Consider the following 27,031-nt stretch of genomic DNA (forward strand, 5'->3'; position numbering starts at 1 on the left):
TTGGTGGGGCTCAGGAACTGATCAAAAAATTCACTAGAAAGCTTGGGATAAATTATGTATCCCTAAGGGGGCGTTTGGTTCACGGAATCTTTGATTACCCTGATAATCCGAGAAAGGTAATCTTAGATTACCATGTTTAGTTGAGGTCATCTGCGAGGGAAGGTAATGCAACATTACTGCCACATCAGAAATATGGCAATGTTGGAGGTAATCCGATTACCGAATTTTTATTAGGTAATGTGAGATTACTTTTCAATATTCCAAGATTGCCCTTGTTTATTCTTCTTTTATTCACAAGATTCATCAAACTCATCAGACGAGAGACGCTCCATCAGATGAGAGACGCTCCACCAAGCCGTGAAACTCTATCCTATTGCATCGCTTCTCCATTTTTCTCTTCATTGAAGGTCTTCAAAGGTACGTTTCTTTTTTTTTTTTTTTCCTTGTAATCTAAAGCTTAATTTGTTATGTGTTTTTCATATATTTGTGCGTATGAACTATTTTTCTTCTATTAATTTATGTATTTGCAGACCCTAGATTTTTTGAAAATCAATTGTTGATCTACCCTAGATATTCGAATAGCTTTGCTTACTCATGTAAAATTTGCTCCTTTCTTCTTCGCTTAGTGCAATCTGATGGCCATTCATAGTTTTTTTTTTTAATTTTTATTTTTAAGAAAACATGATATGCATTTATTATTGCAAAAAGATACAAAATTCAGGACCAAATTATGGTCTAAAACACACAAGAGCCATACGGCTTCCTCACCAAATGCCAACTAAATGCTACAACCATCTGCCTAATCATGATTGTAGCAGTGTATATATGCTTGTAGCCTTTATCAATTTGTATAAAATATATAGTTGCAGCAGTTTATATATGGTTGTAGCCTTTATCATGATTGCATCAATGTATATATAGTTGCAAAGCAGTGTTGAAAGAATGATTGCAGCAGAGTGTGTGTGTGTGTGTGTGTCTATATATATATATATATATATATATATATATATATATATATATATATATATATATATATATATATATATATATATAATTAGTTATTTGTCATTTTTTGTTGCAAAGCAGTGTAGAAAGAATGATTGCAGCAGTGTATATAATTTGTTTCATATTTTCACATTTTTTTTGCAACTAATATAATTAGTTATGTCATTATTGGGTTAATTTATTTTAATAATACTGTTTTTATAGGGTGTTATGGCACAATTGTTGCTAAGACAGAAGAATATCCTCATTTTGCAACTACAAATGATGGACAACCTTTTTAATATTCTTCTATTCCTTGCTTTGGCTTTACTAGTTTGGAGAAGGACAAGAAGGTTTAAAAAGACCATTACATATGTTCATCAAAGAACATATAGACAAAATATTAGGTCTTTAAATTTAAATAGAATGGTCTTTGACAGTGATGTCCAGTGTGTTGAAAATTGCAGAATGGATAGAAGAGCTTTAACAAAATTATGTTATTTGTTAAAGGCTCATGGTAAGTTGAAAGATAATAGGAATATGACAGTACATGAGATGGTAATATCCTTTCTTCATATAATTGGACACAACATTAAGAATATAGTACTCAAACGCCAAATAGCAAGGTCTGGTGAGACTGTTAGCAGGCAATTTCATGCTGTTTTGAACTCTGTTTTAAGGCTACACGACATAATGTTAAGAAAGCCTGAGCCTATACTTGATAATTCAACGGATGATAGGTGGAAGTGGTTTAAGGTATGAATTTTAATTAAGTACTAAGTTTTTTTTATCTACTTAAAAATAAATTAGACCAAGTATTAATTAAGTTATTGGGATTCAGGGTTGTTTGGGAGCATTAGATGACACTTTCATAAAGGTCCATGTTGAAATCGTTGATAGACCTAGATACCGAACAAGGAAAGGTGAAATTGCTACCAATGTATTAGGTGTTTGCACACCAGACATGTATTTTATCTATGTATTACCGGGTTGGGGAGGATCTGCTGCTGATGGTAGAGTTTTGAGGGATGCGATTAGTAGGAAGAATGGCTTAAATGTTCCTCAAGGTAATTAATCTCATCATAGGTTTTGAATTATGTTATTTGGATTTACATATTAATGAATTCTTAAAATTAAATATATAGGGAATTACTATTTGTGTGATGCTGGATACACAAATGGTGATGGATTTTTGGCACCATATAGAGGTCAACGATATCACCTAAATGAATGGAGACAAGGATACCAACCTGCAACAGCTAAGGAATACTTCAATATGAAACACTCTCAAGCAAGAAATTGCATTGAGAGGTGTTTTGGCATACTAAAGGCTAGATGTAGTATTTTAAGAGATAAATCATTTTACCCAATCAAAACTCAATGTAGGATTATATTTGCTTGTTGCATTCTCCACAATTTCATTAGGTCTGAAATGTCAATTGACCCTATAGAGATTGAAGTACCTCAACCTGAGTTTGATAATGATTATGAGGAAGAACTAATAACACATTGTGAGACAAGTTCTGCTTGGACTGAATGGAGGGACAAATTAGGAGAGGAGATGTTCACCAATTGGCAGTCATCGCACCATTGAGATCATTATTGGCTATGCTATTTTTTTTATTAGTATTTCAGTTTAAGAACAATTTTATTTCATGTTATTATTTCTTTTATGTATGAACTAATTTTAGTAGAATGTCAAAACTATGAACTAATTTATGGTAGTATTAATATATTTTGTTCTCTGTTTATTTCTTCTTGTTATCTTGTATCATTTGTAGAATGTCAATGGAAGAAAGTAGTAAAAAAAAGGCCTACAAATAAAACTACTTCTCTTATTAAAAGACAATGGACTAAAGCTGAAGATGCAACTTTAATTGAATACCTTATTGATTTGGCAAATTTTCGAAGTACAAAGGGGGATAATGGATTCAAAAGTGGATACTTGCAGCAACTTGAGAAGATGCTTCAAGTGAAACTGCCAGGAACAAACATTAAGGCCACCCCACACATTGAATCTCGCTATAAACTTTGGAGGAGGCAATTTATTGCAATTCAAGAGATGCTAAACAAAGGAAGTGGATTTGGGTGGAATGATACTGAGAAGTGTGTTATTGCTACCAAGGATGTTTTTGATGAGTGGGTTAAAGTAAGTAAAGTGTAAACTAATTAAGTTAGTTGTTTTAGATTATTATTGATATATTTATAACTTATTTTTGTTTTTCAGAGTCATCCTACTGTAGCTGGATTAAGGAACAAACCATTCTCATATTTAGATGAGTTGATGACTGTTTGGGGAAATGATCATGCTTCAGGAGCTGGTGCAGAAACCCCAGCTGATGTAGTGGAAGAACTAGACCAAAAAGAAGACAATGATGATGATCTCCAAGTGGATTGGGAATTTGGAGAAGATGAAGGATTGGGTCAGAATGAGGCAGAAAATAATGTTGATAAGGCTAACTTATCTTCTTGTCCCTCCACAAACATTGCCAATGTAAAAAAAACAGCATACTACCAAGAAAAGATCAAGATGTGATGATGGCTTTAATGACTTGGTAGCAGAGATCCATGATTATGTAGGTGCATACAAACATGTGGCAACATATTTTCAGAATGAATCTAAGAACAACACTAGGAAGATGAAGATCTTTAAAGAGATAATGCAACTACCAGGATTTTCTACAGAAGAGGTCATGAATGCTGGTGAACATATTCTGAAAGATGCACACAAGCTTGATACATTCTTTGCTTTGCCAAAGGAGCTTAGGAGCCACTATGTCGTGAAACAACTATCTGAGATCAATGCATATCATCCAACCTTTGAATTTTATGGTGGAGATGGTGTGTAGACTGCTTATTGCCCTTGTAGCCCCTTTATTTTTATTTTTTTTAATTTTTTTTTGAATTAATATGGATATGGGCCTGTTATTTTGTGTGCAGATAATGGATATGCTATGTTAATGTGAATTTTGTTGGATGTTTGTGAATTGGATAGTCTGTAGGGCTGTATATGGGGCTGTTATTTTGCTGGATGGATTGTGAAATGAAGTAGTCAGTAATCTGGATAGATTGTGAAATGAAGTAGTATGTAATCTGGATGGATTGTGGAATGAAGCATCATCATTGTTGTTGTTGTTGTTGTTGTTATTGTTATTATTATTATTATGGTTCAATGCAAGCGCCGAGCAAGTGCTACGTCGATGCCGGCTACCGTCATGTGGACAATTCAGCTACTGTAGGAGCAGTGCTAATGGGGGCGGATGGTCGTTTTATTTCAGCATATAGTGCGCCACTACCACATTGTTTCTCTCCACTAATGGCCGAGGCGTACGCGTGTAAGGAGGCCCTCTCTTGGTTACGCAACCGTGGAGAGCAATCTATTGAGTGTAACACCCCCCAAACAACAAGACCTAAAAACAAGTCTTAACACATGCAGATTAACAACAAAACTAGCACAACGGAAGATAAACGGAAACTGGATAAAAGAAATCCAAAACAGGGGTGTTATGCCACGTATACCACACTAGGTAACGCTAAGGCGACAATCTGCAAGTGTAACACACTATCCCAAAACATCAATCTAAACACAATCTAAGCCATTGGCACGCAGGCCACAAAAACACAGTCTAAAGATACAGGTGCTAAGCTACCGGCTCTAGACATCGCGCTCGACTACTCATCACCTGAAAGAACACAAAGATAAACATCGGGGCGACGCCCGGTCAGCGAAAGATGCTGGTAACCCACCAATACCGTTAAGTATCATAAATAGGTAGATATAAGATATAAAAACCATTTTCGAAACGGAATACATATATATAAGTCAAAAGCCAAGATCAAAGGACAACACAAGACTCACCACTCACAATGATAACACCGGGAGCACATCCCAACCACAAAGATTAACCACACACAAGGATAAAGACTCACCCAACGGCAACACATGCCAAAACACCACAAGCCTCCGTGACTACACACGTCACGAGAGAAGATCACAGAACACCGGCTTTACAAGCCCTCGCGACATCACCCATCACGAGTTGATATGCCTTCCTTATGCCCTGTTCCAACCTTATGGCTACCCCCAACCTTGTACCTTCAAAGCCAACCATTACCTCCAGAAATCCCCTGTACAGCCAAGTCCAACCTTATTCCGCCGGGACCGTCGTCCCCCACCTATAACTACCAATGAAAACCCACCAATCACGGCAACACATGCCCGGATAACACAATGTTATCCCCCAATCACGTGGACTCAGCCACAGCTCCATAATCACGTCATGGCCACCACGAGGACCGCTGCAATACCTTGGTGACTAGTGTCCCATGCCGGTGGGTGGTGCCCCGCCCGCCGTTCCGCCCGCGGGTACATCCCTGTACCACAACAAATCCCTTCGGGGATTTTCTTCTCCAAACACAACTTCAAGTCCAAAACATGCCAAATCTCACCAAACACAACAAAATAACTTGAACCATGGAAAATGCCAAGCAATGGCACAAAGGAATCCTAAACACAAGCTCTAGATATGCAATATCACAAGATAAATGCATAAACTCTCACATTTCATAGCAAAACACAAATAGAAGCCAAGAAATCATATATAGGTAAGCAAAATAGGTTTTGTAGAGCATGGGTTACCTCTTGAAGACCAAAAGACTCCTCTTACACCATAACAAGCTCTCCACTAAGCTCACTAGCCAAACCCACTTCAAGATCAAACCAAAAGATCATAAAGATCCTACCTTTAAGAAAAGACTACTAAGATAGAACCAAAAAGACTAGACAAGCTTAGATCTTACCCTTCTAGATGCCCAAATAGATGAAAGATTGAATCTTGGAAGCAAAACTTGGAATCTTGACAAAGGTCTCACTTGGCTTGAAGAACAAGCTACTCTTCTTTTCTAGAGAGAAGGTAGAGATATTTTCTAGGAATTGTAAGGGATGAAAATGAAGAAGTCTTATAGGTTTAGGTTACAAAACTAACTCTTGGTGAAAAGACAAGGATACCCTTACTAACTCTTAGAAAGTGTAAGGAACAAGGGAACTCCTCTCAAAGCACAAGGTACAACACAACTTAAAGATTGACTAGTCAAATACTAGTCCTTGAGTATCAAAAATCAGGATTTTAGGAATCAACTCCTCAAAGAAATAGAATTAATTACTCAATTAATTCATGGATTGGAGTGTGGATTTTTGGGGTGTCACATTGAGCTTTATACTTATTGTCAGACTCTTCAGAGTTATTTGACCACCCCACATCCGCCGTCACGATCATACATCGGCTATGCTATTGATGGATGCAGGAACTATTTATCTGCTTTTACATTTTGACGTGTTAATTTCATTCCTAGATCGCAGAATTATTTAGCACATAGTTTAGCTTCTATAGCTTTTCAGTATGATACGACTATGTATTGGGATACTTCCCCACCTGATGCTATTTCAGCTTATCGATAAATACAAAACCCTTTGGTTGACCTTAAAAAAAAAGTATTCAAACTTCACAAGTTAGTAACCATAAACTTAGTTGACATTTGTTACACCAATTTATTTTTATTTTTTATTTTATTTTTTTATTTTTTTTATAACGAAAATCTTAATGCATTAAATAAGAGGAAAGACAATCAACAAGGAAAGGAGGAGGTCTATCAAACCACTTCCCGCAACTTCACACAGAAACGACTTCCCTAGCAACAATGTGTGCAACACGATTCGTAGATCGCTTAGCAAAACAGAAGTTTACACCATTTATCGTGGATGTAGTCTCTTTAACATTGTCAATAATAAAACCAAAAAGAGAATTAAAAGCGTTTGAACATAAAGCATAATAAACTAACTAAGAATCCATCTCGACATCAGCATCTCCCATTCATGGTCCCTTTAACCAGCTAAGGGCTTCATGAATACAAACTGCCTCGACCTCTTTAACTCCATAGCAACCCATAATGCACATGATTTTTCCATCAAGGAAACAACCCTCATCATCATGTAAAACCCATCCTAATCCCATTACATTGCTTCCTTCATCAAACGCAGGATCTGTATTCAGTTTCATATGGCCAACAGTCGGCATCTTCCATTTTTCCACATCAACTCGGAGAATAGGGTTTGGCTGTTCCAATTCATGCACTTCCCTCCAATTAGCCAAGAAGGTAAGAGCTGAACTAGTGACAATATCATGAGTAAAGAGGAATCCCTTCCACTAGTGGCGGATCCAGAAAATAATGTGAGTGGGGGCGTACTTAACTTGAGATCTCACTTCTAAGAAAAAATTGCATCTTCCACAATTTTGTTTGAAGAATTTGCTTAGACAAGAAGTTAAAACATATAAAATGCTAGAGGTGAGTTTAAACATACAAAATGCTAAAAGTGAGTTTTGAACCTTTGACACTCCATTTTCATATTCAAGATTAAACCCATTGATCTACTAAACACTTTAGTGATTTATCTATGTACTTATATATTAGTAGAGAGGATTGAGGGGGGGGGGGGGGGCAGTGGCCCCCACTGCCCCCATTGTGGCTCCACCACTGCCTTTCACACCTTATCGTTCCTACTACTCCATATACTCCAGCATAACATTACAAATTTGCACTTCATATCATCATTAAGTTTAGCAAATAAACCAAAAAACCAATAAGCAATATTACCTTGTTCAAGCTGCACTGCCGGCAAGCCGAAACCAGAACACACTATGGCTGTAACACCCCTAAAATTTAAAACTTTAAATGCTTATGAAATAAAGGCAATACTATCATTAAACCTTGAAACAGAGCGTAACTAAACATAAGTGTTTGGGGTGCTATGCCACATCTGAGCTGGAGAACTCAATGTGACACCCTGAAATCCAAATTTGATTAAGGGATTAATTAAATAATTAATCCTATTTCAATTTGTAATTTAATTCCTAGAATCTTGAAAATTTAATAGTCGGGGACTAGTAATTGACTAGTCAACCCCAAAGTCAAAGTTGTACCTTGAGCTTTGTAAGGAGTTCCCTTGTTTCCTTACACCTCTTCATGTTACTAAGGGTATTCTTGACTTTTCACCTTGTGTTAGTATTGTATGCTAACCTAGTAGAACACCCTCATTTCTCTCCTTACACTTTCTAAATTCTAGCTCTACCTTCTCTCTAAAAAAGGTAGATAGCTTTTCTTCCAAGCCAAGTTGAAGCTTTGTCAAAACTTCAAGAGTTGTCTCCAAGATTCTACCTTTCATACATTTGGGCATCTAGGAGGGTAAGATCCATGTTCATCTTGTGTTTTTAGTGTTTTCTTAGGTGTCTTTTCTTAAAGATAGAATCTTTATGATCTTTTGGTGTGTTCTTGAAGTGGGTTTGGAAGGTGAGCTTTTTTAGGAGCTTGGTGAGGTGTTAAGAGAAGGTTTTTGGTCTACAAGAGGTAACCCATGCTCTACAAAATCTATTTTGCTTACCTATATGAATATTTCTTGGATTCAACATGTGTTTTGCTATGAAATGTGAGTGTTTATGCATTGTCTTGTGAAAATGCATATCTCGAGCATGTGTTTAGGGTTCTTGTATGCCATTGCTTTGCTATTCCTTTGATTCAATTCATTTTGTTGTATTTGGTGAGTTTTGGCATGTTTTGGACTTGAATTTGAGCTTGGTGTTGAAAATCCCCAAAGGGATTATTTTGTGCAGGTATACGTACCCGCGGGCGGAACAGCGGGTAGGCGTCCACCTGCCGCCCCACCCGCGGGGAGAGAGGCTTGTGGGTATTGTACCCGCGGGCGGAACCGCGGGTAGGAGCCTACCCGTGGGTCCACCCGCGGGGTACACTTTGGTGTACGATCGGGATTTGTTCCCCGTGATTCTTTTGACTCGGTATTTGGTCTTTTGACTTCCCGATGTTCTTTTGTGGAACTATTTGAGCGTCTTCTTGATGTTTCGTATGTCTAGAACTATATGGTAGGAATCCATGTAGGTTTTGGTGTCTTGAATCGTGCTAAGTGTTCAACATTGTGTTTCGTTAAACCGTGATGTGTCTTGTGTGTTCTTCGGAACTGCGTTTGGTTTACTCGTTTGATAAGCATGCTAGTTCGGTGCTTAAATGCTAGCTTGTGTGTTGTTTGTACTTTCCTAATGGGTGATGATAACTTGTTTAATTCATCGTTGTTGTTGTTGGACTGTGATCCATTCCTTGATTGAGTATGGTTTCATATCTTCGTTGTGATCCGTTGATTTCTTCCTGTTGAGGTGTGATGTGTGTGTGGCTTTACCTGGATTGCATGATTAGTGGTATGGGACACTAGTCACCAAGGTATTGCAGTGGTCCTCGTGGTGACCATGACTTGATTATGGAGTTGTGACCTGTGTGTCAGGTTCACGTGTTTTGGGAAAGGCGTGTGTCGCCGAGGCGTGTGTCGCCGTGCGTGTGATCGGTACCTTGTGTACTATGAAATTGGTGGTTTTGTTGGTGGTTTGTTGGTTGGGGACGACGGTCCTAGGAGGGAAAAGGTTGGACTAAGAAGTACAGGAGTCCTGGAGGTAACGGTTGGAACTAGATATAAGGTTGGGGGTAACCATAAGGTTGGAACCAGGCATAAGGAAGGCATATCAACTCGTGATGGGTGATGTCACGAGGGCTTGTGTAGCCGTTGTTGTGAGTTCTCTTCTTGTGACGTGTGTAGTCACAAAGGCATGTGTTGCCCTGGCATGTGTTGCCGTGTGTTGTGTCTTTATTCCTTTGAGTTATGCATGTCGGGTATTAATCCATTGTGTGATGATAGATTATACCTTGAGAGTTCTTGTGAGTCATCGTTGTCCTTTGTAGTCTTGGGATGTGTTCCCGTGTTCTTGTTGAGAGTGTTTGAGTCTTGTGTTGACTATTACTCTTGGTTTTGAACTTATATATATGTATTCCGTTTTGAAAATGGCTTTACAAACTTATATCTTATCTATGTATGATATTCCACATGTATTGGTGGGTTACCAACATTATTCGCTGACCGGGCGTCGTCCCATGTTTTATATGCTTCTTTCAGGTGATGCTTAGACGAGTGCGCGGTTTAGTGCCAGCTAGTATAGCTTCCCTCTTATGTTTTGTGGCCTGTGAGCCAATCTAGACTTAGTACTTTGTTATGATGGTTTTAGAAGTTGAACAATGCAGATTTAGCCTGTGCGTTCACCCTTGGGTGAGCGTGGCATAGCACCCCGTTTCCTTTGTTTTATATATATTTCCGCTTTCTGTCTTCCACTGTGTTTGATGTTTTGGTTTAGATATCTGCATGTTTTAAGGCTTTAATTAGCATGGTTTTTAGGGGGTGTTACACTTAAAGAAATGTCTATACATCATGGCATGCAAGCCGAAAAGGAAACTAACTAAATAAGCCTCGGGTCTTCTAGCGCGCTCCGGAGCTACTCATCTGTGCCTGAAAGCGAAATATATTTGTTCAGCGAATAATGCTGGTAACCCACTCCAACGCGTTAAAATACAATATAGGTATATATATATATATATATATATATATATATATATATATATATATATATATATATATATATATATATATATATATATATATATATATATATATATATATATATATATATATATAGATATATGAAAACCATTTTGAAGCCGGAAGATATATATATATATATATGATAAGCTTAATTTCTAGGCATTATTTGGAGTAATTTTAGTTAGTGAGTTGCATAAATAAATTAAGTTATAGGGTTGATTTTATTATAAATATTATATTTAGTTATATGTTACTAGTTTAGATTGATTTTAATAAATATTAGAATAATGTTGCATTTTTATTAATATAAATAGTATTTTATTAGGATGTGTCATTAGGTTATAATTAGTTTATTTTAACTTAATTTTGTTTTGTTTTTTACTTAGGGACTTGCGCAGCAGTAAAGGAAAAAGAGGGAATTAGGTTAAAGGGGGGTTTGTTTCTTTCACGGCAGTGGAAGTAAAAAAGGGAAAAACAACCCTTTTAAATGGTTTTTGTTTTGTGGAGTCGGCAGAGGAAGTACGAGACGGAAAAGAAAAGAAAAAAGAGATTTTGGGAGTGTAAACGCGAAAAACTTGAATTGTATATATTCGAAATTCAAAGTATCGGTTACAAGTAGTATCAAGTATATATCAAACGGGAAGGGGTACAATCTCTGTATATGAGAAGTCCTCTGATTCTCTACTACAAGTATGCCTATTGGAAGTGTCCAAATTTGGAATATGCCAAATTGGAAGTGTGCCGAGTTCAGAGTATGCTGAACTTGAAGTAGTTCTTCGTTGGAAGTATGCCGAATCCGGAATATGCCGAATTGGAAGTGTGCCGAGTTCAAAGTATGTTGAACTGGAAGTATGCCAAGTTCGGGAGTATGCCGAACTGGAAGTATGCTGAATTCGGGAGTGTGCCGAATTGGAGTAATTCCTTGCTGAAGGGCCTCCGGAGTTAGTAGCTTGTTCCTCAGTGAAGGGCTAATATGCAGCTTGATCTTCAAAGAAGGGCTTCCGGTGTTCAAGTGGCGTGTTCCTCGGCGCAGTATACGCAGTACAACTGCGGGCGTGTTCCAGACGATATCCTGGAGAGGTTTCGGCAGAGCTTCGATATGTAGATTTCCAGAGCTCCTATTCTTGAAAATGAAACCACTATTTATAGTGGTGAGTGTGAGGGAAAATCTCCAACCAACTCTTAATTCCTTATTTAATTTAATTTCTTTAATTAAATTAAGGAATGTATCGGGACACCATTGCGTCCAAGTTCATGATTTCATTAAATTTCCAAATAATATCAAATATTCAAATTTCCCAAAATTATATAATCCACATAATTTTGATGGGCCAAGACCAAGTCAAACCCACTAACTAGGCAACCCAATTCATCCAAGCAGCCTGGTCCAACTTGATTAAATCGTTCACCATTTCGGGCCGAACAATCCAACATCGAATTACACTTAATTAAGTAATTAAACCAATTAATTATTCAATGAGTCATTTAATTAACCCAATTAAATAAATATTAGTCCAACTAGCTTAATTAAAGTAATTAATTTAATAATCAAATATTCACCACGGTCCAACACCATTATTTAAATTTTCAATGCTTACAAATTGCCCCTTCGAGACTTGCTTGACGTGCCTTAAATGCAGCGGGAAGGTAGTCTCGAAATTAATCGCAGTAGTCCAAGAATCAACATTTGTAAATAGTAACCCAAGAAATTACATTGCGCAGGCTCAACGAGAACATATTTATAAGCCCAATTGTATCCACCATCCGATTAAATGCCCATTCCAATTTTTAGCCAACTTTGATCCCAATTTTGACTAACATTAATTTCCTTGCACAATTTTTGACAACCAAATCACAGCTTTAGCTAGAATTGAGTAGGAGTTCACATACATCATCCTTATCTCATCCCCCACCCCGTTTAAAACTAAATCACATAATCCCTCCGCAGAATTAGAGTGTGATGAGGATTGGGGCAACAACATAGGGATAAAACAACAAAGCCATAACCATACTTCAATTACTGCGGATCTCAACAGTATAAATAGTGCTCAGGAATTACAATTCTCCAAGCCAAGAACTAGAACTGCCAGCAATTGAACTTCGACTGAGCTGCAATCCCATTCATCAAGGTAAAAAAAAAAAAATTTGCAGTGTATATTATCTTCTTAATTTTTTCTTTTGACAGGAGAGAACAAACAATATCCGTGAGTCATTGGGTAAAGACACCTGGGGATTGTCCTTCTGAGGTGACCTTCACCATCGCTTGATCTCGCCGTCGTCAAGACGTTGCTCCGGCACGTCCCCTGCGTCTCTATTCCTATCGCGCTAGGTGATGAAGAAGAACGCCTTCCACAACTGCTTGGGTTCATGCCGCCGGACACATGCTCACGAACTGCCACGCACTTGCTGCGGGGAGTACCAATTTGATGCTTTTGCACTCCAATGTGTCGTAGTTGCAGTCACTCCATTCCTCTAAACTTTTGACTCCGAGCCTGCCCCAATGACCGTGGCCACGATTGCGAATAGGATTTTCTCCTGACTTACCGACGAAGTCGTGTGCCCTGACTCTTGTCTTCGCTTTCACGTGTTCTAGGAGTTCGTCTGTGCACTGCGGGATCGTCGCCGGAGGACCGAGCGCTTGGACCGACCGCCGGCAAGCTCGACAGGGAGGAAAGCTTGTTGAGGACTCACTTCGTTCGTGGACAGAGGTACCAAAATGACGAATCTTTACTCTAATCTATACTCTGCTTTGCATTTAAATAGAGAATGCATAGAGCCCTGCGCCATTACTCTTTCCCATGTATGCTATGCGTGTATCAGTATATATGCAGCTTGTGTAGTAGGTAGAAACCACTGATTTGTTTTCTTATTTCCCCTTTCCACGTGGGTGTATATACATGAACATATATATGACACATCATTCTGGTCCATGTGAAAATAGATATGGGGTACATATATATATAATATGTGTTTTAATGCCTTTGCTTTTGCATGGATATACATATATATATAAATAACATTCCACTGCTAGCGTGAATGTACATATATTAATATATAATATGTTTAATTCACCAACTTGCTTGATTAAATGAATCACATATATAATGTATATACGTGGCGTGTGTTGGCTTCGTTCATTGCCCTTTGCCTTTTTTTTTCTTCACTGTTTGCATGGGAGTATACATAGTACTCCACTTGGCGTGAGTACATCTCACACACACACTACTATACTACATACACATGCGTGGTCAATATTTGCTTTAACTTGCATATGATGCACACATAATATATAAAGGACTATTTAAGTAGTGTGCATGAACATGTACACATATGTAGCATGCGATTTGCTCCAATATTTCACGGCCATGTATTATGCACACACATAATATATACAATCTATATTCGCCTCATATATGTTCTGTGCGTATACTTGCTTCCCATAACACCGTGGTATGTATATACATATAATACATATTATATGGGTTGCCTTGTGCACATATCATCACGTGAAAAATTTCCTTGAATAGTTTCATGGCGACTTCAGACCTATAACTTTGTCCTTGCTTTATAAATTTTGGACAACTTTCGAACTTGACATCTTGGTCCTTAATGCAGATTCATACACCGCAAGCTATTTTTGAACGATGGTAGTGTTTTGGGAAACCGTGGGAGCCGATCAGAAGAGGAGGCTCAAAGTATCAAGTGACGAGACTGGAAAAGATAGCATGTCGTTCATCGTTTACCCACCAATGACGTTGAGAACTCGTCTTACCCAGATACCGCCATATAAAGTGGAAAATTGGACCCATGACACTGACACCCAGCCATCGAAAACATGGGTTCTGAAGACCGGCTTAAGTCATGTGGACTACACAGACACACTCCCGACTTTAGGGAGATGGATACTTGAAGGTGAGGCTTCATGGAATCAGCACCCCAGCTTTAAAGGTGAGTTTAGCTTCTCAAAGGGGTATTGGGAATGGACTGAGGCTATACTCAGTCGGCATCGCAAACTTCTAGAGGATGTGACGATCTACGACGGCGTATATGCCTCCTTATTCACATATGACCGCTCGACGCCTATCGTCCAAGCATTCTGCGAAGCGTGGTGCCCCATGACAAATACCTTGCTTACATCCCTCGGTGAGCTTTCAATCTCGCTTTGGGATATGCATGTACTTTGCGGTCTACCGATATCTGGCGACATCTACGATGAGTATGTTCCAACTGCCTCGCAATTAACAGGGGAAGACATCGACTCCGCCCCTCAATGTTGTAAATATTTGTTCCAAGCATACTATCACCTTGGTAACCGAATTAGGCAACGAGGTGGTCGCCGTGGGCAACAGGAGAAAAGTCGTTCAGTTCACGTTGTTGAGTGGATAGAATTCTGGAGCAGAAGACCACAAGTTTATGACAGGCCACCGCCTAGGAAGGAGGATAAGAAGAAGACTCGCCCGAGGAACACCCATAATCCAAGTGGCAAGATCCCCGCATTCGGGGGTTGGACCAGAACGACCAAAGCGCCTTTTGCTGAGCTTGGAATTCCCTCCGAATACGAGGAGGAGACCCATTTGGCGGCATACCTAAGTTGTTGGCTGTGCGTATTCGTGCTCCCCATCAAAGCAACGCGACTCATTCGAGCCCAAACATTCAAAATGGCTAGTCTAATGGCGACGGGCAAAACACTGAACCTCGGGATCCCCGTTCTTGCGAGCATCTACAATGGATTGAATGTAATATCGCACTCTAGTACGCCGGGGTCAGTTGATAGTCACTTTCCCATTCACTATGTGTATGGATGGCTGTCGTTCTACTTCGACACTCATTTCGCAAATGATCAAACGTCCGCCTCCCCGCTGATGATTGCCTACTCTGGAGAGGGTGGCGCGAGGTATTATGGACCAGTAGAGGCTCGTCGTAAGATGTTCAAAGCCGACAGCGCCAATTGGCTCTGCACGACACGCCGCCTAACTAAGGATATCCACTTCCTCGATAATAGGGACGCACACTCTACCGACCACGAGTACCTCATGTGTCTTCGTTCTAACCACCTCATATTGCGATGGGCGGATGCATGTATCGCAGAGCCTTACACTCCACATCGATTTAGCCGACAGTTCGGCTACTACCAAGACGGCAGCTCTGGCATACTGGGCAATGATGAACGTGAGGTCACGCTTTCGGAGGGTTTCCAACGTTGGCGCCACTCTACACTTAGGAGTTCAGGGTCGCGAGTGACATTTCCCGCGACTCGAGTTACTGTCACCATGAAGAAGTATTTCTCGCCGGGCTATAAAGATTGGTGGGCCCAAGTCCATGGGGACTACCTCGAGCGCAATATCAAGGGTTTAGCTCCTGAGGATCCAGCCAACGTGCAGCAGGAGGCTGGCACCGCCAAGAAGAGCAAACATCCAGTCCAGGGAGATGAACCACCACCCCAATTTGAAAGGAACGGGTCCTAACCCTTTTGTTAAAAGCTTTAGACATGCGGGCTTGATAGCACTCCAAGCTTTGTTGCGCTTGCAGCCGTTTCTCATCCAAGGCTTCTAGCTCGGCCAAGCGTAGTTTAGCATTTTCTTCATCGGTAAGACCCTCCTGTATGGCCAACCTCAAGGAAGGTATTTGGCGCTCTAGAGGCAAGACCGCTTCTACACCATACACCAAAGAGTATGGAGTGCTTTGAGTAGGTGTGCGGTATGTGGTTCTATACGCCCACAAAGCTTCTTCCATTCTGTCATGCCAGTCTCTTTTCGATTTTGAGACCACTTTCTTCAACAAATTGCATAGGGTCTTGTTAAAAGCTTCAGCAAGCCCATTTGCAGCTGCATAGTAAGCTGATGAGTTTCGCTGCTTAAAGTCAAAAAGCTTGCAGATCTTGTCCATCAACTTGTTGTCAAAGGGCTTCCCGTTATCTGTTAAGATATATCGCGGGATACCAAATCGATAGACGATGTGGACACGGAGAAAGTCTGCAACATTTTCTTTCTTCACCTCCTTCAATGCCACGGCTTCCGCCCACTTTGAAAAGTAATCGGTGGCAGCTAGTATGTAGGCATGCCCTGCAGATGACTTAGGCGTAATTGGGCCAACCACATCAAGTCCCCAAGCATCAAATGGCCAAGATGCAACTGTTGGGTGTAGAGGTTCTGGTGGCTGATGAATAAAGTTGGCATGATATTGACAAGCTTGGCACCTTCGGGCATAGTCTATGCAATCCTTTACCATTGTAGGCCAATAATATCCCATTCGCTTAATGTGGAAATGCAACTTGGGACCGGATTGATGTGCACCGCAAACCCCAGAATGAGCTTCTTGCATAACTTGTAAAGCTTCCTCTTCCCCTAGACATCGGAGAAATATTGCATCAAAGGAACGACGATACAATGTCTCTTTATAATAGATGAAGCGAGGAGTTCGACGCTTTATATCCACCCTTTTACGGGGATTTTCAGGTAACTTTCCATCAGTGAGGTAATCAATTAACGGTTGCCTCCAGTCGTCTTTGCCTATATCGTACACTGAGGCAGTAGGGAGTTCAACGGTTTCGTCAACTGAGCCGTCTTCATTAAAGATTGGTGGAACCACCCACCTTTGACATACTTGTATTCGGGATGCAGGATGAGCAATAGTTGAAGCCAATGCGGCTAAGGCGTCAGCTTGCTTGTTTTCTTTCCTCGGTACATGTTCAATTGTGACGTCCCCTAACCATTGCATGAGTATCTTGGCATAGTTGTTATATGGGACTAACTCCGCCTTTTTCACTTCATATAGACCCAACACTTGGTTTATGATCAACTTTGAATCTCCATAAATGTTAATTCTTAGTTGCTTCATGTCAGCCGCTATTTCGAGCCCAAGTATCAATGCTTGATACTCAGCAACGTTGTTTGAACATTGCTTGGTCAAGGTGAATGAATATGGCAACACCTCGCCTTCTGGAGTGACGAAGACAACTCCAGCGCCTGCCCCTTCTCTATGCGAAGCTCCATCAAAGTACATCTTCCATGGGGGTAGGACTTCAATGATAAGCACATCTTCATCAGGCAAATCGTCAGACAACTCCCATTCAGCAGGTATTGGGTGATCTGCGAGGAAATCGGCCAAGGCTTGCCCCTTGACAGACTTTTGCGGCACATAGATGATTTCAAATTGTTGGAACAATAAGTACCACCTTGCAAGGCGGTCAGAGAGCACGACCTTCGCCATAACATACTTCACCGGGTTCGCTTTGGAAACAAGCCGGATTGTATGAGCCTCGAAGTAGTGCTTAAGTTTTTTGATGGCGAACACAAGTGCCAAACATAGCTTTTCAATTGGGGAGTACTTTAACTCGTTCGGGGTCATCATTCTGCTGAGATAGTAGAGAGCATTCTCCTTCCCCTTGTCATTTTCCTGAGCCAGCAAGGCGCATACAGAACAATCCTGGGCGGAGATATAAAGGATCAGCGGCGACCGTGAACAGGAGCAGTTAACACAGGCGGCTTCATCAAGTATGACTTGATACTCTCAAATGCGTTCTTGCATGCCTCATCCCATATGAATGGAATGCCCTTTTTCATCAATCGACTAAAAGGTTGACATCTTCCCGCTAGGTTTGATATGAACCTTCGGATGTAAGCCAACTTCCCTTGTAAGCTTTTAAGCTCATGAAGGTTTCTCGGCTCAGGCATCTTCATTATGGCATCGATTTTTGCTTGCTCGATCTCGATGCCCCTGTGTCGAACAGTAAACCCGAGGAACTTTCCAGCAGCAACCCCAAAAGCACATTTCAGGGGGTTCATTTTCAGTTGAAACTTCCGTAGGCGGTCGAAGACTTGCCTTAAATGCACCAAGTGATTTGTGCGCAATTTCGACTTCACAACCTGGTCGTCTACGTAGCATTCGACCATTTTATGGAGCATATCATCAAATATTGTCTGCATAGCCCTTTGGTATGTAGCACCTGCATTTTTCAAACCAAAGGGCATTACTTTATAGCAGTAGATGCCTTTTGGCGTTCGGAATGCTGTTAAGTCTTCATCTTCCGGCGCCATGCGGATTTGATTGTAACCGGAGGAGCCATCCATGAATGACAGGATCTCATGCCCAGTCACGGCATCTATCATTAACTCCGTGATAGGAAGCGGGAAGTCATCTTTCGGGCATGCCACATTGAGGTCCCGAAAATCTACGCAGACGCGGATCTGGCCATTCTTCTTCCGCACGGGCACAATACTGGATATCCAGGTTGGATATTTAACTTCACGAATGAAGCCAGCCTCAATAAGCTTATTAACTTCTGTTTCAATCGAGGGAATGAGCTCGGGGCGGAAGCGTCGTTGGGCTTGCTTGACCGGGCGACACCCTTTCTTCACTGCTAAGCGGTGCACAGCTACCTTTGGGTCTAACCCTGGCATCTCCTTGTATGTCCATGCAAAGACATCAATATATTCTTTCAGCAATGTGACATAGATTTCTTCGTCTTCATCAGATAGGAGTGCGCTAATGAAGATAGGACAAGGATTTTCAGGCGTTCCTAGATCAACTTCTTTTAATTCGTCCACCGCGGCTCGTACCCCTTCTTCTAACTCATGGGGTGCATCTTCTGCATCTTCCCCCTCAATCGGGGTCTCATCACACAAAGTGATATGGAACGACGATGCCACCTCTCCCTGAGTGGTTGGTGGTACGTCATCACTTGAGCCTACGCTTTCCTCATTTTCCTCTTTATGTACTCGAGTGTGTACAATGGTCTTCGGTTGGACTTTCAATACTTCACCGCATGTAACATGAATATATGTTTCTCGTCTCATACGAGAAGGAATCATGCTTCTGAGCCTTTTTGGAGGTTCCACTTCAGCAGGAACATTGGCACTGTCTTTAATAACTTGAACAGCTCCAAGTCGATCATGCATTGACTTTCTCTTTAGGGCTTTAGGACTTGACCCCAGTCTATCAAAGACTGAGCGTCGAGAGTCCGCCTTACTGATTCGGTCGAAGACTGACTTCTTTTTGTCTTGCCCATTATCATTGGTAGGAGTGAGCTTTGGGTCATACTCGCTTCCTTCCGCGGAGATACAATTACTTGCAGCCCTGTTTATAAGAATTCGCACTGGTTTAGGAGGAACATAGCCCAACCCTTTGCGCGTTTGAGGTTCTTGGTGATTTGCTTTGCCTTTACCACCGGCTTCTGGGATAAGCTTTCCCAGCTTCTGTGGCTCGTTGGGGTTATAGCCAGCCTTGGCTAGAAGCTTATAAGCGTTAGGGTCAAAACCCTCGGTACGTTTGGCGGGGAATGTTTGGCCCACTTTATCACCACCTTTATCTTCAGATAATTTTGCTGCATTTGCTTTGAGTGTATCAATCCTTGCAAGCGGGAAGATGAGTTTCGTGTTATGCTGATCTCCCTACAACTTGTTTTCCCTTTGACTTTGATTGGGAAGGTGGATCGTCATGGCCTTCCTCAATATCTTCAACAATAACTTGCCTTTTAATGTAGAACTTTGCGTCTGCAAAATAAGACTCAGCCTCTGTGAAAGGGCTTTCGTCGGCGACAACCTTTTCAACTACGCCGTTCTTTTCAAACATGAGGCACTGATGCCAAGACGAGGGTACCACCCCATTTTCATGTATCCATGGCCTTCCAAGTAACAAGTTATAAGATGTCCTCGCATCTATGACATGGCAGAGGACACCTGAACTTAGGCTCCCAATTCTTAAGTCAAGTCTGATGATGCCGATTGCCCTTTGCCCTCCCTGGTTGAAGCCTTGTATCATTAGACGACTTTGGGCAAGCTCATCTGTAGATATACCAAGGTCCTTCACAGCTCGGAGGGATAGGATGTTGACAGCTGAGCCTTGATCAACCATAATTCTTTTGAGTTTTTGCCCGCGAGTGTAGCCTTCAACAAATAATGGGCGATTGTGTGGCGTGCCTCCAAGTAACAAGTCTTCATCCTTGAAGGTAATTTCTGTGGAATAGGAAGTAGCCTTATGCATTAGCACTTCCTCATCCTCGATATGTTTAGGAGATGAACATTCACCTCCATCTTCTGGCTTGTCATTTGTATTTAAGCAAGAGCTAGAAGTGCCTGTCCCTTGCAGATCAAATCCCTTTGGCATATATTGAGCCAAAGGAATTGGTGCACGTGGCTGTTTGACATGGCCCTTCGTCTTTGATTTGCGGGCATGGGTACTTTTTGAGGTTTTCTCAACCCAACTTTTCACTATGTGTTTTTTATGCTTCACAGGCTCGAATTTCTTCTTTCTATGAGTGACAATCACCCATTTACCTTCGGATGCGTTATCATTCCGTTGCGGTTCTGAACTTTGACCGACAGCGTGCTTAACAATGAAGGGGAGTGGACGCTTCCGTTGTTTCCCATCTTCCTTTTCAGTACACAGCGGAGCGAACCGTCCGGGCGTAATCGAGATTTGATTTGAGCTCGCTTTGGCATCGGCAAGCTCAATTTTCCCATCCCTGGCCAGTGCCATTACTTTATCTTTGAAGATAAAACACTTCTCAATCGGATGACCAAGAAGTCGGTGGTACTTGCAATAGTGTGGATCATCCACCCTTGAAGCTTCCTCAGGACGTTTCATTTCTGGCAGCTCAATGAGTCTAAGTTTGAGTAGCTCATCAAACATGGGAGATACATCGGAATCCATGAAAGGATAAATCTTCTCTTGCCTTTCTTCAATTGTCGGCCTTCTACCACCCCTTGACGGGCCAGAAAATGGTCTTGGCCTAGGCCTTTCAGTTGCCTTAGTGAAGACTGTCATAGGAGTAGCCTTCACATTCATCACTTCTTTCTTCTCCTACTTTGGAAAAGGTTTGTTCCACTTTTTAACTTCTTGTTTTCCAGGTGCATTGGAGGAGCTAGGCAAGTTCAATATGTTGTGCCCTCCGCTGGCTTCGATGCTCAATTCCATGTCATGAGCACGACTGGATAACTCCTCAAAGGACTTTGGCTTAATCCCTTGTAGGATATAGGAGAGTTCAAAGTGCATTCCTTGGATGCACATCTCAATTGCAGAACTTTGGGATATTCTTTCTTTGCAATTGAGGCATAGTTCCCTCCACCTTTCGATGTAGGTACCAGCGCGTTCACCCTTCCATTGGCGAGTAGTGGTGAGTTCCAAGAAGCTGACCGTTCTCCTTGTGCTATAGAAACGAGTTAAGAACTCACGTTCCATATCATGCCAGCTATCAATGCAGTCGGGTGCAAGGTCAGTGTACCAATCAAACGCAGTTCCCTTTAATGAACGGACAAACTGCTTTACCAACAGATCGCCATAAGTCCCTGCATCATTGCATGTTTCCACAAAGTGGGCAATGTGCTGTCGGGGATTTCCTTTGCCATCGAATTGCTGGAACTTAGGAGGTTGATAGCCGTAGGGCATTTTCAATTCCTCGATTCTTTGTGTGTAGGGCTTAGTATAGGAATATGAAGGTCGTCCTTCATCCAACTTGCCTTTGATGGCCCCCATTATGTAGTCCTTCAACTGATCCACCGGTATCATGCCTTCGGTAACTGGAATGGTTTTCTCAGTTGCAGGTAAGTGGGAAGCAGCTTCTCCTACTACATGGCTAACATGAGGTGGTGGTGATTGCTGACCAACCTCTTCTTGCCCTTCAGGTTGCTTTCCTGGAACACGGCTTCCTTGCTCCTCCATGATGCTTCCTACCCTATTATCGAGGGTGTTAAGCCGTTTTTCTTGATTTTGGAGAGCGACAGCCATTCCTTCCAGAGACCTAGCAATTCTAGCTAATTGCTCCTCCACAGACTCTGTGTTTGTCGCCATGGCCGGCATGACGTTGTAGATATGCGACCACTCAGGTGCAGCCTTCCATAATGGATGAGGTGGAGTTACGGGGGAAGTGCTCCCGCTACTAGCGTTCCCTTGCATAGAAGTTGGACTACCACCACCGGTAGCTCCCTTGGGAGAGGGTGGACTTCCAGCAAAAGCAATTGCCTTTGAGGCAGCAGGGGCCTTGTCGAGCCTTCGAACCACACGTCGTGCCATGGACTGAGGTTCAGGTACTCGGACCCCCAAATCCTTTGCGCGGTTCCTTGTCAACGGACCTTGCGTTTTCTGGGTTGTGCCAGGGCTAGCTACAAGCGTAGACTTGGACTTGGTAGCTTGGGCATAGGTCCTCCTGAACATGGGATTGTTCGATGCCATTTGATGCGCAGGTAGAGGTATAGTAGTAGAGAGATGAGAGGCAGAGCTGTCCCACTGGGCGTGCCAAAATATGTAAACGCGAAAAACTTGAATTGTATATATTCGAAATTCAAAGTATCGGTTACAAGTAGTATCAAGTATATATCAAACGGGAAGGGGTACAATCTCTGTATATGAGAAGTCCTCTGATTCTCTACTACAAGTATGCCTATTGGAAGTGTCCAAATTTGGAATATGCCAAATTGGAAGTGTGCCGAGTTCAGAGTATGCTGAACTTGAAGTAGTTCTTCGTTGGAAGTATGCCGAATCCGGAATATGCCGAATTGGAAGTGTGCCGAGTTCAAAGTATGTTGAACTGGAAGTATGCCAAGTTCGGGAGTATGCCGAACTGGAAGTATGCTGAATTCGGGAGTGTGCCGAATTGGAGTAATTCCTTGCTGAAGGGCCTCCGGAGTTAGTAGCTTGTTCCTCAGTGAAGGGCTAATATGCAGCTTGATCTTCAAAGAAGGGCTTCCGGTGTTCAAGTGGCGTGTTCCTCAGCGCAGTATACGCAGTACAACTGCGGGCGTGTTCCAGACGATATCCTGGAGAGGTTTCGGCAGAGCTTCGATATGTAGATTTCCAGAGCTCCTATTCTTGAAAATGAAACCACTATTTATAGTGGTGAGTGTGAGGGAAAATCTCCAACCAACTCTTAATTCCTTATTTAATTTAATTTCTTTAATTAAATTAAGGAATGTATCGGGACACCATTGCGTCCAAGTTCATGATTTCATTAAATTTCCAAATAATATCAAATATTCAAATTTCCCAAAATTATATAATCCACATAATTTTGATGGGCCAAGACCAAGTCAAACCCACTAACTAGGCAACCCAATTCATCCAAGCAGCCTGGTCCAACTTGATTAAATCGTTCACCATTTCGGGCCGAACAATCCAACATCGAATTACACTTAATTAAGTAATTAAACCAATTAATTATTCAATGAGTCATTTAATTAACCCAATTAAATAAATATTAGTCCAACTAGCTTAATTAAAGTAATTAATTTAATAATCAAATATTCACCACGGTCCAACACCATTATTTAAATTTTCAATGCTTACAGGGAGCTTCTGCTTTTCTGGGTGCGTACGGCAGAGACGAAACAGAATAGAGAAAAAGGAGAGGAAAACGACGAGGTAACCAGCGAGAAAGCCTGGGAGCAGCACGGAGCTTCGGTCATGGCTATCGTTTGTTAGGCTTAAATTATTTTTCTTCATCCCTATTTTATTTCTTGTTTAAATTTTCAGAATGATGTTTCTTGAACAATTTATGCATTTAATTATGATTATTGGCAAGAACTTTAATTAGGGATTTGGATTAGCCTAGATTAGATTAGTCGACTATTTTTCATGTGTTAATTCTTCCAATTTCAGTTTAATGATTGAACTTGATTATATTTATTTTATGTATTTTATTTGTGGATTGTGTGACTGGCCATTGCATAATTCTAATATCAGGGTTTATAAGAAGAACTGACAGGTGAATTATGAACCTAGAACTCGTAAGATAAACACAATTGACCTAGACTAGACATAGCTTTAGGTATTTGTGGTGAGATTTGATTGTTGCTTAATGTGTTCAATTAATGTTGGTGAGATATCGACGGATGATCACAGTTAATTGGATACAACCTAGTAGCTCGACGGAGTATTAGGATATAATTGGAGCAATCATCACTATAATTACAAGAATTAATATTTAGGAGAGTTAGTTAATTATCTAATAGGTGAACCCAAATCCCTAGTATTCTCTTAATTGGAATTTTTCTTAACTTTAGATTCATAATTATTCTTTTTAATTACATTAATACTATTTATTTGCATTTTTCCTTATCATCAAAATTGATTATTCAAGATAACAGTTAATAGTGTTCTTCGTGGGATCGACCCTGGAATACTCTAGGAATTTATACTGTGATTGACTCTGTGCGCTTGCAGATTATAGCAATCAATATACTTAGGAGACTCTAATTTAAAACCGAGAATAGACTCAACAAGTAAAGGTAGACACATTCATCAATTATAATCACGCATATAAGATACTAGCATACACCCTAAGGTCACAAGATTATTCCACATCAAACATATCAGTATTCAATTATTATCTCAACACATAAGCACACTTTGGTGGTGCTGCAGGACCAATCCCATGCCCATACATGAGGGTCAGCGCATATAGCGCTAACACGGCCCCGAAGCACACTGCCTCGTACCGCAGCATGAAGGGGTTGATCGCAACCAACCGATGAACCGTAGCTAATTTATAACGTTTGATCGCAACCAAATGGTGGACCGCAGGCCGAATAATGTGTATTTCTGATCGCAACCAGATTATGAACCGCAACTCATTTATAACGTTTGACCGCAGCCCTATATACATTTATATACCTGACCGATCGCAACCAGCCTGGTTAACAGCCGATGGTTCTCAACCCATCCAACTGCCCATATAGCCAATTAATCGCAACCAATTGGGGTATCATGCACACATAACACATAGCAAGCACATGCAACCCACATTAGCACATAGGGAGGGGGAAACACATAAATAAAACTTATGCGTGGTCAACCACATTACTAGGAATATGCCTAAGGGGTTCATACATCTTTCACCTAGGCCAATGAGATACCAATTCAACTAGCATGCAATACCTAAGACTCTTTTATCCTACGAACGGTACCCGAAACATCAGACTAGACTCAGACATGACAAACGGGGTCCAATGGGACACCACGGGACACGAGGAAACATCAAACAGGGAAAACCACCAAGTCCACACTGGGAAAACCAGCGGGTGGCCGGAGGGTGGAGGACCACCCGCCGGCGGCACTACAATGGGCAGCGGGTGCCCGGCGGGCAGTCGCCTGCCCGCTGCCGGCGGCCCTTTTTGGGGCAGCGGGTAGGTGGCGGGTTCCCCTGCCCCCACCTACCCATAACTGACTCTTTCGTAATAATTTGGTCCCGGGATCATTCGTGGATCCCGAAACCATGTCCAGACACATTTAAACACAAACGACAACACCACGTAATCAAGTAATGGGTTAAAACCAAGAATCACATTAAATACATCCTAACATGACTTCTAAACATAAGCAAGACTCAATACCCGAACATGCAAAATCCCACCCAAATATAACAAGAACATCACAATACGAAATTCACGATTTAATTTAGGGCTCTAATCATATTTAAAGCACAAGGTCATAACTTTATCTTTAAAATCAAGAACATCAAGATTATCAAGATCAACACACAATTACCAAGATCCTCTCATAATCATCAAGATTATCAAGATCAACACATAGGATCATCTCATAAATATCAAGATTATATCATAATCATCATAAAAGCCTTTTCAAGACACAAGCATAGGATTGCATATCAAAGGAGCCAATGAAGAAGATTATAACAAGGAAAATAGGTTTTGTTGAGACATGGGTTACCTCTTAGCCTTAATTAGACTCCTTGGCCACTAAGGTTCTTTCTCTAAGATCTCCTCCTCTTGATTTCTCCTACGTTTGGTGATAGGGGAATTCTTGTGTGGTGGAATCTATTGTGGTGTGAATTTTAGGTGCCTCCCATGTCCTTATATATATCTAAGAGTCCTAATTAGGGCCTAAATGGTAGGGATTTACTAATTCTATTCCTTATAGGACTAAGGGTTTGGTTTAGGGATAAGGGTCCATGGTCTATGGTGGACCCTTCCTAATTAATTAAGGGAATTAAATTATTTTTTAAGGGTAAGTAATTAAATAATTAGTTTGGGTTAGAGGCCGTAACACAGGGTGTTACAATGGTGACATATTGAACATCCCATCCCGTTCCTTGAGTATTGAACAAGGATGAAACGAGAGCGTCACTGATAGTCTCATGCAAATTAGTATTAACATAAGTATCATCAGCCGTAGGAAGCCAAGGGTCGCTACCAATATGGGTGTTTCTGCCATCTCCAATACATTTTCTGTAGTTCATTTTTATTACATTCTGGACTTCTAACATGCCCCTCCATATAAATGACGGGTTGCTTCCAACAGCGGCATCAAAGAAAGACCAATGAGGATAATATTTGCTCTTGTAGACCGGAGCGAGAAGAGATTCTAGTCTAGTAGTCAAACGCAACGCTTGTTTTCCCAAGAGTGCTAGGTTCATCTCACGAAGCCTTCTAAAGCCCAAACCTCCTTTCTCCTTGGGAATACTCTGTAACACCCCGTGTTATGATCCCTAAAAACAAATTAAATCATTTAATAAATCACCTAAGAGAAAGAATTAAATCACAACAATTAATTAGGGAGGCCCACCATAGTCCATGGGCCCTTATCCCTAAACCCAATCCTTAGTTCCAA

Source organism: Ipomoea nil, unplaced genomic scaffold (assembly GCF_001879475.1).
Source record: "Ipomoea nil cultivar Tokyo-kokei standard unplaced genomic scaffold, Asagao_1.1 scaffold3030, whole genome shotgun sequence".
NCBI classification, from domain to species: domain Eukaryota; kingdom Viridiplantae; phylum Streptophyta; class Magnoliopsida; order Solanales; family Convolvulaceae; genus Ipomoea; species Ipomoea nil.